Consider the following 13,844-nt stretch of genomic DNA (forward strand, 5'->3'; position numbering starts at 1 on the left):
GATAACTTGTACAGCAATGGTAAGCTGCAAGCTTCAATCTGAGAAAGCATTCCGTTCCGCAGTTTAGTCCATCATTCCGTTCCGTTCCGTTCCGTTCCGTTCCGTTCCGTAGAATAGTCCCCACCGATTTTGATTTGATTGATTTTGATTTATATATTTAACCTCCGAGCAATCGGCTACAGCCATTCTTCCTTGCCCGGAAGGACACATTACAATACATAAATAATACACACAAAACTAGGTATAACCAATACAAAGACAACCAAGGTAAACAACTTACAACACGCACACACAAACATGCATATAGTTACACAATCAGGTTAAAGTTATCAAAGGAGTGAGTCACAGTGCTGCTTAAGGACATCCACATACTCATAAAATGGAGAATTAATACAGTCAGTTACAGATGATGGTAATGCATTCCACCATTGAATGGTTTTATAACGAAAAAAACGTTGAGTAAAGCATAAGCGGAACATAGGTATGTTCGCAAAATATACTGGTGTCCTTGTACTATAAGAAGTAGTTCCACCAAAAACAATCAGTGGTTCAAGTGGAATACATTTAACTTGGTGGTACTGGTGGTACATTAAACACAGTGATTTAAACTGAATAAAAAAAAAAAGCAACCATCGCAATCTTTGATAAAATCCAGACACATGATCATATTTCCTTAGGTCATAACACAACCTTACTGCATGGTTCTGCATCCTCTGAAGTCTTTGCAGTAGAGTGCTTCCCAGTGATGGTCCCCAAACTGTTACACACTAAGACAAATGAGACAATACCAGAGATTCTAATAACATCTTCATCAAACTATTATCAACAACATGTCGATGAGACCTAAGCAAACATAGATAGTACGACATTTTACGGCACACATTAGCAACATGATGGGTCCAAGACATAGTAGAGTCACTAACGAGATTAGTAACTTCGTTACTTGTAGTAGCAATATTACGTAATATTAGATTCGTTACAGTAACAATATTACATAGGTAACGCGTTACATTTGTAAGTAAAGTAACTTGAGTTATATTACCTGTTTTTATAGTGTATTTCGTTTATATTACTTAGTTACCACAAAAGTAATAATATTATGTAACGCGTTACATAAGTAACATGTTACTCCCAACACTGAACATTTCCCTACTTAGGTGGCCTCCCCAAAGTTGTGGCGCTTGGCCGGAATCTGGATCAAGTCACGATGGGGTTGACTTTTTTTTAGCCCTTCTAAGTATTTGTCCCATTTCACTTTAGGATATTTTAGCTCAAAGATTTTCGCTTAGGCTCCTAGGCTATGGGTAAACACCTCAAACAGGCTCTCCCTTCTGTGTACACCCTCCAGTGCCTAACTGGTAAAGTAGATAATAACAATAACAACAAGTTGTTTTATAGGTGTAGTTATATCCTCCATGAAAAAACAGTTTGGCTGTAAAAAAGGGGCCCACCAATAAAAAGTAACTGGCGACAAAAGAGCTGATAGCTATATGTGAGTGCCGCTGGGTGGCCAAGCAGTACTTACTATATAGGCGACCAAAGGCAAAGCCCGGGTCGTACATATAACAGCGTAGTTTGGGGGTATGTTGCCTTTTGGTCTAAAGGGAAGATTTTACACAGTTGATTCCTTTTATTCTAAAGGGAAGATTTTACGCCACTATTTGCTTTATGTACTTAATGGGAAAATTTTATGCCAAACACATAGCGTAAAACCCAATGCAAACAGTTTCTACAGTATCATACATAATGGGAAGATTTTACGCCAAACCCCACACACTGCATGACCTAACAGTAACACCACAAATTGACATGGTTTACTATGGAAACAAGAACAAGCTATACATTATTAGGTAACCATGGTAACAAAAATACATGTGTTTGCACTGCAAATAGTGTGCATCAATTAAACCACACAAGCACAAACATACCAATTTTCAGTTGTCAGGATCAGTGGCAGAGAAAGTAGTTGATGCGAGGGGGCTGACCAGAGTATAGACTCTCTGGCAGCAGGGGGTCTGGGGTTGCGCCCCCATAAGTTTAGCCATTTTAGTTTTCACAATGTTTCAAAGTTCACCAAACTTAATTTATAGGTACAGTTTGAAGCATTTTAACTAAAACACCAACTTTTAGTCAAAAGTAGGCTATTTACAGTTGATAAAAACCTCTTTTAGCAAAGGTTTAGCTGTTGACTACAGAGTTAATGAATATAAAGCAGTACAAAACAGCCTTTAGCCACCTGTAGACACTTGGTACAGTGGTAAGATACCAACTCTCAAATTAAGAGGTACCTGGTTCAATTCCCGCTGAAGGCATGTTTTCCTCATGTTTTTATCAAAGGCCTTGACTGCTCTATTAGGGTATTTGAGCATTCTATTAGAGTATATCGATCTTTATCACAGTTTTCAGCCCCACTTATAAGGATAATATTGGTGAGATACCATTCTGAGAGGGAGCTAAGCCCCCCTCAGCTGACTGAGGGGCACCTCAGCCCCCCTTCCTATGATCAAGATGCTTCCCAAGTCCTAGCACTGATTATTCAGGGTGTATTCAGGGTGTAAGAATCCAGCATTACAGTCTGACATAATAGTTTACAAGGAACCAAAAAGAGTTCTAACATTAATAATATCAAACAGCTAACTCACTGCTGTGTGCAAGTGCTATCCAACTTGGTAACTTTAGTTGTTAGCTACGCCAACAATAAGTCTTTTGCAAGACCACACCATTGAATTGAACAAAAGAGACCTGCAATACAACTTAGGATCACCAGCATGCTGAAAGTAAAGCCCTGGCAGATAAATCTCTGATAATCTTTTTTGTTTGTTAGCCCAGAGTGGTTATTTGATTCTGCAGATAGAAATCTTGCAAAGATACAGGCTGTAAATATATACATGTAGACAGAATCAACTTGGTTTAGTAGCCATTGATAAGGCACATTTGGTGTATGAATGGGACTTCAGGCAGAAGTATAAGAGATGTGAAGAGCTGCATGTACTGCTGTTAAATGTTCCTATCATGACACTTTCTGCCACAGTCACAGTCCAAGTAGAAGATGCCTTGAAGTCTCTTTTAAGAGATCCGGTAGTGTCACGAAGTGTGGTTAATTGTGACAATGCATACTTAGCTGCTGAGCCATGTAATTTCAAAAGGAAAGATGGATCTAGGCAAACCGTATCTCTAGACTCAAGAGATTTCAACAATTTTACTGATTGAATTAAGCAGTTAGTTGGTGATCAATGCACCATAGTGTACACTGATTTTGCATGTTATGTATATAGGTGCAATTGTTACTGTACTGATTTAAAGGGATTAGGCTACTATGGGAAGATGAAGGAAATAGGAAAACAAGATGCATACAAAAATGGAATAATGATGAGGTTCAGGTGATGTGGCTACAAGAGCTTTTAAAACTTAAACAACTCTGCACAGTAATTTAGCTTGGCCCTGCCTTATACATGTGCACATTTTAAGGAAAGTGCAGAAGAATGATTTTGCTTGAATTGTTTGGTGAAGACAATGTAGCCATTGTTTGTCCAGAGTATTGCTGTGATCTTTGTTGGATGCCAGCAGTGGTACAAGAAGACAGAACATCTAAGCCGCCTTTACTAATTCGAGCAGTTGATGAACTAAGAACATGAAACTGACAGAGTGGGTATGGGGAGGTGAAACTGCCTGGATGCAAAAGATAGTAAGGAGTGATCCATCTGCACATAGCAGGAGTCCACCAAGCTTATCTAAAGAATGGTGGAAAATCTTTATCCATCAGACTTCTGCTGCTGGCTTCATTTTACGGTCTGTTAAACCAGCTACCTTCGGAACAAGCATCCAGGCTAGCTACTTATGCAAAAAGGACAAAATGCTATAGCAGGTGAAGGGCAAGGACAAAAAGCCATTCAAAGCTCTGAATAGGAAAAGGAAACCACATGCTATCAATATTGAAAAGACTGCATGATGGTGAGGAAACTGGCTGAAGTTAACATCAACTAACAAAGAAAGATACTTGTTCCCTAGCTGGCATGACAATAATGTAGGCAATGCTCTTCACTACACAGAAAATGTCACCTTGCTTCCACAACATAGTGGAGAGCATTATCTGTGACAAGATATTCAATTTGGAAAAGCTAGTACTTCTAAGAATTCAACATCAGTGATAATGCATGGGAAGAAGGAGACCATCAATTACTGGATGGCCAAATGCAATGGTGTACAGAAGTGTACTGAATGCAACCACATTTGCCAAATGTCTGTATTAAAAACAATTGCAGAATCCATGAACTTCTATTAGAGTTTGTATATGTTTTTCCTGCAGATGCCGAGGTGGATAAGGGGAATTATTCACAGCGATGTGGTATCTTCCAGCAGAAACCTCCACAATCATCCTGTCAATTTAAGTCTGTCTCACAAAAGCTCTTGTCAATGGTAACATCTGCAATCCAAAACACCATCAATGAAAATCTTTATCTCAATACTTACATTGCCAATTAGCGTGCAGTTAGGGAATTGGACCAGTTTAGCACACTGTAAATTCAAATGGGTACAAATGACCCAAAATTTCGGGTTGTTTTACCTGCAATTCAAATGACTGATTTTTTTGGTAGTAATGACCTAAGAATGTACTTGTTTATTTTAACTTTGTAAAATATAGTCATATTTAATAGTTATACCATGGCAATGAGGGATATGCCTGATATATATGCCCAAGCCTGAGAGCCGCAGGCCCGAGGGTGCAGGCATATATATCAGGCAAATTCCGAGTGGTCATGGTATATGCCATTCTGGTATGCTCACCTAATAGGTGAAGAAAGACAAACCAGCAGTCACCACATTACTTTTATACAGAGGTTTGCAAACATCAATCATAGGTTTAAATTTTGGGAACAAAAAGAAATGATTGTGGGTTTCACTGGTTGTAGTGATACCATTTTAAACCAAATAACTAATTAACCACTTTGTGGATAAAATAAATACTTAGGTGTACAGTGGCGTAGCTACCATTGAGGCAACCGAGGCAGCTGCCTCGGTAAAAATGCTCAACAACAGGCATAGCAGGCCACCCCGGATTTTCTACTCAAACGTTGCTAGACAGCATTACTGTACCACACAAAATATGAGAATCTATGGCTGTAGTGCTAAGCAGGGCTGGAACCCATGGTGACATGGTGTTGGACCAAGCCACTTTTCAACTACTTGAATTTGTAATTTAAAAAAGATCGAGATACTCTAATAGAGCAGTCATCGTAATATACTCTAATAGAACATTCAGTACAGATTACAGCCACTGTTCTCAATACACTGCTTGATCATTTACATTTGTTAATTATCTTTACATTACTTTTCAAAAGTTCCAATGAGTCAACTGCATGGCATTGCATTGAGCTAATTGATCATCCATATCATGCATTACATCCGTATCATACATTAGCAGTTACAATCAAAAAAACAGCCTCCACTTGCCATTTCAAAGTATATATTTTCAAATTTTCCTTGAGGGAGCATGCCCCCAGGCTTCCTAGCTTGACATACTTAGCACATGCAGTTGAGCATCACATGATAGAGATAATCTGTGACTTAAACATCACATCAGATCAATTTAAAAGTATAGTGTGTATGACTATGACCTCCATGGATGGCCTGACACTCAAAATATCTCCGGAGTAGGGTGTGTTGAATGCAATTAAACTAGTCTAATGATTGAAGCATGGTATACTGTAGCATTAACTAAGCTGGAGCATTACTTATGGCATGTAGAAAAATGCTCAGAGTCTTCTGAAACAGTTTCCTCTATCCAACCAGATAGTCAACCTGAAAATGCTACATCACCCATACTTTCTTATGGATATATATATACTTAAAATTGACAAGAAGAAAATATCCTGACCGCCTGGCAGACTCCTGTAAGCGTTCGAGTGTTAATCGGATGGCTGCAGGTTTGAGGCTGCCTGGGTCCAGTCATGGATTTTTTCTCCTTTCCCCACCTTTTCAAACACACTTTATGTAACAACTTTAAACAGGCTGTAGGACCAGGTGTCCTACAGACCTTCAGTACTTGTGCTGTAAAGCCTTAATAATAAATAATAAATTGAAAGTAATTGTGAATCAGTTGAGTCAGAAGCAGACCCTCTTAATTAGGTCAATATATAAACTTTGCCTCGGTAAAATTTTTTCCTGGCTACGCCACTGGTGTATAGGTTGGGAATGTCTGAGGCATCTTTTCATGCAGTTGAAATGTACTCTGTAAAAAAACAATCCCCACGTTGCAAAAATGATTATTTGGTGATGCTTAGTAACTGAACTATGCAATGCTGACTCAATTATTTTTCCTTCAAAATAATGCCTAGCCTAACTAAACCAACATGTTCAACTTAAACCCACAGTGCAAAACTCTAAGCAGCTCTATACAGGGGCAGATCCAGAGTTTGGAAAGAGGGGGGCACCTTGCTGAAAAACAGTTGAAGACCAAACAAACAAACAAACAAAAAAGGTCACAACAATAATAGCTAGTTATCCTTTACCAAATATATCACGTCTGTTATGTAAAATAAAATCCTATTTATAGCTTCATAGGTAAGCTACACTGCCTCATGGACATTGTGACTGCTTTATTAAAGTAATTGACTGCTCTATTAGAGTATCTCGATCTTGTATACAATTTCTTGAAGGGGGGGATCTCAGATCAAAGGAACCACCTGGGATACACTTCATATGTAGCCCAGCTAGCCGGGCTACATACGAAATGTAGCCGGGCTACAACTGGGCAGTGATTATATAGACGTTGAGGCCAAAATCAATAGTGGGGATTGATTAATACTCGTGTGATTTGGATGCATGCCGGCTTGAATTTCGCCATGAAAACCACTTAAACAGAGAGACTGTTTTGTTATCTTCACCATTCTATGAGTTGAAAAACATCGGGCTGAGGTAATGCTATAGCTTATTCAACGATCGTTTCTGCACTGTGACGTAGTTTCGAATATGGACATGCCCCCATCACGAAGCTCACTCTGCACAGAGTAACCACTCTACAAGCAAGCTTACCTGTCTAGGCCTTTGGCAAACTCCGTACTTCGTCCATAAACAATTCAATAGCACTGATTAAAACATTAAACTCGCATCTCCATGATATCTGTAGGATATGTCCGTTCATCGTAATTGAACGTGACCAGGACATACTAGCTGCTGACCCATAATCAAAAACTTTAGGTATGCATATATAAATTATAATACATTCAGTACCTACACTCGTATTGGCTTGGGTGATTGATCACCCTGTACAGGCTATCAGGCTGATAAGTGTTACATATTAGCTGTAACATGGGGCATTCAGGGTTTGCCTGATGTGTATGTCCTCTGCACTTGGGCCTGTGGCCCTCTGGCAGTTGAGCATACATATCAGGCAAAGCCCTCATGCCCGTGTTACAACTATTTTAAATCTTTGACTACTGCAGGCACTGCATGGAGGTCTGGACACCATCAAGCATGAGGACTGTTGACATCAAAATGGCAGGGGCAAAGCATTGGGTCCAGTGGTGGACCAGGCTGAAACATTTGAAGATGCCTTGCAAACCATTTTCCCAAATATCCTCTGGAAATTGGGACAAGCGTCCATGTGGACAAGCGTCCACATAACACGAATGGTAAAGAGAAATCAAATGCTCTAGCCATAAGCTGTGACAGAAAATTTTCGCTCTATGGAGCCATGCAGTCATTCTATGAAAATGACAAAGCCATTGCTCTTTAGTACATTACTGCAAATGATGGAGTGAAAACATCCTATAGGAGTGTACCTGACTTAACACTACATTCTAATGCTGCTCAGTCTTAAGAGGAAGGCACAGTAAGCACCAGCTAAGGACAGTGAGTGCTTGCTTGGTCCACTGGACGAAAAGCAAATTTAAGCTGTGCCCATGAAGTAGATTTTCCTGATACAGATGTCAGGTTGTACTTGTTGCCATGGATACTGGTCATTGTAAGTCAACAATGAGGCTGCATTTGTAAAATTGTTTGTAGGATACACTAATGTACATACTGTATTGTCTTGAATAGCTTGTGACAGGGTTCAAATAAGTGTCTGGTCTTAGTAAGAGACCTGAATGAAAAATTTCTTTGCAGCAGCTTTTGACCCAGGCCACAGGGTGAAAGTTTGAAGAAATGAGCATCTCAGCCACCTGTCAGAATAGTTATTTTTGTTGCCATGGTTACCCAGTACACAGCTTTTCATTGTTTCCATAGAAACTATGTCAGTGGTAGTATTCTTGTGTTGTGTAATGTGTGGGGTTTGGCGTAAAATCTTCCCATTGTGTGTGATACTGTAGAGATTGCTTGCATTGGGTTTTACGCCATTTGTTTGGTGTAAAATTTTCCCATTAAGTACATAAAGCAAAGAGTGGCATAAAATCTTCCCTTTAGAGTAAAAGGGGAGCATAGCGTAAAATCTTCTCTTTAGACCTAAAGGCAATGTATCCCTTAAATATTCCCGGCATTGTGTGCAGTACCCAAAGCCCGGTGCGGGCCAAGTTTAACTGCGCCAGGTAGCTGTTCCAGCAAAAAATCTCGGATACTTGAATGCAGTATACCTAGCTTCTTGACAGTGCGGCTGGAACGCATACATTCTCGTTTTTTGAAAGGTATTTCAGCTTGCTCTTCTTATGTCAAGTTAACACTAGCAGAGAGGTGACGTTTTCATACTGCTGTGCAAGTGGTTAAAGTTTTACATCATCTATCTCCCAGGTATTTAAAAGACTGGTTGTTTCAACTGAAGCATATACAGGGCATACTGGAAGAAATAAACATCGATTGTATGTACCGCAAATCCATTCATCAATTGGGAAGAGTAGTTTTTACTACTGTGGAGTACTTATTTGGAATAGCTTGCCTCCCAATTTGTGTGGTACTGACCGCTTGTCAAATTTTAAGGCTACCTACAAACAATTGTTTGTTAATTAAAGAATTTTTGTGTTGTACATATTTATGTTTTGTAAATTTTGTTTTGTCTTGTGTAAGTATTTTTTGTTGTTGTTGTATAATATTGTGTACTTTGTATAGGGCACTGCTGAAAAGCAGTTCTTAGAACTGATGTAGTCTCCCTTCAAATCATTAAATAATTAGGTGCATGTGCCATAATGGCACTAAGTTTGTCTGCCATGCAGTCTAAACTGAAAAAACGTCACACCCTCCGGAATCTTCAAAATTGCCATCCTCAGGATGGTTCTTTTTTTTTTTTTTTTTTTAGGATGGCTCTTTTACAGCTTTAAATACCTGATCATTCAACTGCAGAGATACTGGCAAACTCACTTGATTTACCATTCAGAATAACAGTAAAGTTGGCGGCCATGACTAGCTAATACCTTGATAGCTAACTACAACTGGTACTCAGGGAACCGGCGGACCTCGGGTGGACCTGACCAGGGGCGGATCTAGGATTTATAAAAGGGGGGGGGGGGGCTAACTCAAGGTACTAATCTCTTGGGTAGAGGTGTGTGAAGCACACTTCCCAGCATGCGAAGCATGCTGGAACTAGGGGGGTCTGGGGGCATGCTCCCCCAGGAAAATTTTGAAAAATAGATGCTAAAATACTGCAATTTGGAGACATTTCCACATAAAATTCATACCTGTAGATATTTTATATACTGCCTTTAGATTATATAGGTCTCTCTGAAGCATTTTGCTAATGGAAAAGTTTGGGTAGGTACAGACAACCAAGTACATGATGCACCCTTCTCACAATTGCACAACACTGAATAGGTGCATGTTATGTTGAAAGTGGAAAATTTTGAAATTTGAACAATACAAGATTGAATCCGAGAGCATTTTCAATGGAAATTGTGTACCTGAATTAAGTATTTCCATACATATTAACTACACAAGCAGAATGAAGCCCTTTAAACAGACCAATGCACTTCATTGTATGTATAGGTGCAGGCAGATTTGGAAAAATTCCATAACAGAACCAACTACATGTTTCTAGTGAATGTTCTATTAGAGTAGTTAGCTGACTGCTCTATTAGAGTATCTCGATCTTGTACACCTCCAATGCTGATCCGGCTCCTTGTTGCATAAACTTTAGCAAAAATCCACTGATAATACCTTGGAAAGATGTTTATAAGGTGGTTTTATGAGTATTTGTATATTAGTGATCATATAATTATGCTAAGACAAAATTTCATTACAATACTCATCATATTGATCAAGTAAAGCCTAAATATGAAGGGGGGGGCTTCAGCCCCCAAAGCCCCCCCCCCCCCCCTGGATCCTCCCCTGCTGACCGTAGACTTCTAATAGCTACGCTCGACCATCATGTACTGAGGGTGATACAGCGTAAACGACCGCGGTGCTGACAAACTAAGGCATTTTTATCGTAAACAAGAATTTCAAAACGCCGCAGCACACTTTGCCGCCTAAACAATAAACAATGGCATACTATAAAACATGGCTAGATGCTGCTGCTGCTGATGATGATGATGTGTTGCTGGAGCTGTGTATTATAGTTTCTGGTAGATCGTTTATGTAGATAGAGAACAGAGTTGGGCCGAGGACTGTGCCCTGGGGAACACCTTGCCATGCCCATGCATGCACTAAGTGGTTCTCTATGTATTCCATTTTGTGGTCGCACGCTGCCTGAGGTCTCACATGCCTATTTGTACCATACAGTATGATAGTACTGTATAGTAGGGAGCACAAAGGAGTGGGCATGGCCTACGAAATAACATCACCCAAAAATCAGCCTCGATTATGATGATGGGGCCGAGGATGGGGCAGTATTGGTAAAACTAAGCCCAAACAAGCCTTCAGATCGACCCGAAACGCTTTCAACAAGTTGCTACAGAATTTTAAAAATATATATATTTAACGGAATTTTCTACTGACTGAGTAACTGACTGACTGTCTGATGCCTTCAGACAAGCATAACTCGATACCGTAGGGCAAGAAATTTGTGGTATTAAATTTCCGTGGATTAGCGAAAACCTTTATAATGTGTAATTTTCGTGTCCATTGATCATGTAATTTTGTCACATTACGTAGCTCAGCTAGCTACTGCACAGTTTATACCTCTCCCAGGTCTCCTGGTCTAGGCTACGGTGCACTGTAAAACTAGTATCCGAGCTAGTATCGGAGGTTGGTAAAAAAGCTTAGTATACCGGTACCCAACAAATCCGTATCCCCCTACCATACACTAATCCAGTGCTCGTATGGACCGTTAGTCCATACTAACGCAACATGTACCTTTGGACTATATGTCCATATACCTTAAGATAATAGGTTGGACACCAAGGACAAAAGTTTTTCTGTCCGCAAACACGCCATGCACTATGGCATGATCTCGTGATCTCAAACCTGTCAAGCCAGTTTATTACAATAAATCATTATGACATCATGATGTCTCATGTATCCTACAAGATTGGTTCAAGTTTTACCTGAAACAAAAGCATTGATTTCAGTTTGTGGTGTTTGTTCTTTACATGTATACATATTTTCATCACTATAATGCTAGTGGCTGAGGCTTAGTTCTACATCATGAACATTACGACAACAACCCTGAGCTACAGAGGCTGTTAGTTAAGTAAGGACAGTAATTTTATATGTACTCCAAATGACTCCAACACGTTATGAACACAGCCTTCTTCCATATTATCTATTGATGTTTTAATTGAATTGCAAAGGGAAAAAAATATCAATCATGAGAGAGAAAACCAACTGGCATTGACAGAAAGTCAATTAACACATATGAGACAACTTGAGAAGCTAGATATTCACTGAGGGTGTAATGTGATAATCAATTGCTGCCATTGCTTACTCATATCAACAGTGGTCTGGAGGAGTTAGCAGTTAGATTACGGGTGCCTAAGGCACAATAAAATGCTTTATGGGTTTTGACATTATACATATTTCTGCATAAATAGCTAGATAACCAAGGGCTTTAAAACTTTGAATCATATTGTCTGTATATCATTCACTTGAAATTACATCTTTTAACTGGTCTCGCCTAGAAGCAAGAAGAAAAGTAAATAGATCTTCAAGGACTTGCAATGCTCAATTTACCATCTGAATTATCCCCATTTACGTCCATTACCAGAGGCCATGACAGAAGATATCAGATACTGTTTTCAAGGATAAATGTTCATAAATTTGGTTTCTTTCCGTCCACCTTTAGATTATGGAACAGCCAGCCCAATCATGCTGTTAAATTAGAAACTATTGGAAAATTTTGTGACTCTGTTAATGATTATGGGATCAACAACTAACTTACTTAATAATACTTAATTAATTGTACCTAATTTTTACTTAACTATTTTTATACCTACAGTACTTAGATATGGCTCAATATAGGGGAAAATAGTTGATTAAATGTGAATAAAGCCTGGTTATAAAGGTTTTAAGGTTTTGGGAATCTTGTAAGGTATTGCAGTGGTAATGGAGAAGTGTAGCTACATGCAGGAGACAGCTGTGGAGGGTTGAAAGATTTCAATGTACGATTAGGAAGATGTAGGAAGTAGTCCTATATAGCAGAAACGCCATATAGAGACATACGGTATAAAAGTTGGTTGGAAACCTTACTTCTGCTTTTACCAATATGTTGTTGATTGACTGACAAGGAGGAGATCATGGTGATGCTTATTGAGAACTCAATCTGTGGTGGAAGTGTGTAGCTTGATTGGGAAGGAGGTTTTGGGTTTTAAAGATTGTATATATAATATTTTTTGAATTTTGGTAGTTGAAGAAATTAAGCATGCATGGAGCTTGACTCGCATGTTAAAGAGGTTGTTGGGTGTTGAGGGCTTTGAAGATTAAAATGTTTCTTAAGACAGTATAGTAACTAGCTAGCTAATTTGGTTGGAAAATTTGATATTGTTGCCAACGAAGTGCTTGCAAGATATAGCTTAGTGCTATCATCAGGAGAAGTATACAGTTTGACTGGCCTATAGAGGCTTATGGATTTTGAAGGTTTTACAATGTTTAAATGTCAGTAAGGGAAGTATGAAGCTAGACTGGCATAGAGGTTTTCGGGTTTTGAGGGTTTTATAATGTTTAAATGCTAGTAAGGGAAGTATGAAGCTAGACTGGCATAGAGGTTTTCGGGTTTTATAATGTTGAAATGTTAGTAAGGGAAGTATGAAGCTAGACTGGCATAGAGGTTTTTGGGTTTTATAATGTTGAAATGTTAGTAAAGGAAGTATGAAGCTAGACTGGCATAGAGGTTTTCGGGTTTTATAATGTTGACATGTTAGTAAGGGAATTGAAGTATGAAGCTAGACTGACATAGAGGTTTTTGGGTTTTGAGGGTTTTATAATGTTTAAATGTTAGTAAGGGAAGTATGAAGCTAGACTGGCATAGAGGTTTTTGGGTTTTGAGGGTTTTATAATGTTGAAATGTTAGTAAGGGAAGTATGAAGCTAGACTGACGTAGAGGTTTTTGGGTTTTGAGGGTTTTATAATGTTTAAATGCTAGTAAGGGAAGTATGAAGCTAGACTGACATAGAGGTTTTTGGGTTTTATAATGTTTAAATGTTAGTAAGGGAAGTATGAAGCTAGACTGGCATAGAGGTTTTTGGGTTTTATAATGTTGAAATGTTAGTAAGAGAAGTATGAAGCTAGACTGATATAGAGGTTTTTGGGTTTTGAGGGTTTTATAATGTTGAAATGTTAGTAAGGGAAGTATGAAGCTAGACTGACATAAAGGTTTTCGGGTTTTATAATGTTGAAATGTTAGTAAGGGAAGTATGAAGCTAGACTGGCATAGAGGTTTTCGGGTTTTATAATGTTGAAATGTCAGTAGGGGAAGTATGAAGCTAGACTGACATAGAGGTTTTTGGGTTTTGAGGGTTTTATAATGTTGAAATGTTAGTAAGGGA

The 13,844-nt window shown here is 38.9% G+C and overlaps 1 pseudogene; it reads right to left on the reverse strand.

Annotated features, from left to right (window-relative positions):
- Positions 1-678: 678 nt before the first annotated feature.
- The window catches only part of LOC136243430 (uncharacterized), a 29,181-nt pseudogene continuing 16,015 nt past the window's right edge, over positions 679-13,844 (reverse strand).

This window comes from Dysidea avara, chromosome 13 (genome assembly GCF_963678975.1).
Source record: "Dysidea avara chromosome 13, odDysAvar1.4, whole genome shotgun sequence".
Classification (NCBI taxonomy): Eukaryota; Metazoa; Porifera; class Demospongiae; order Dictyoceratida; family Dysideidae; genus Dysidea; species Dysidea avara.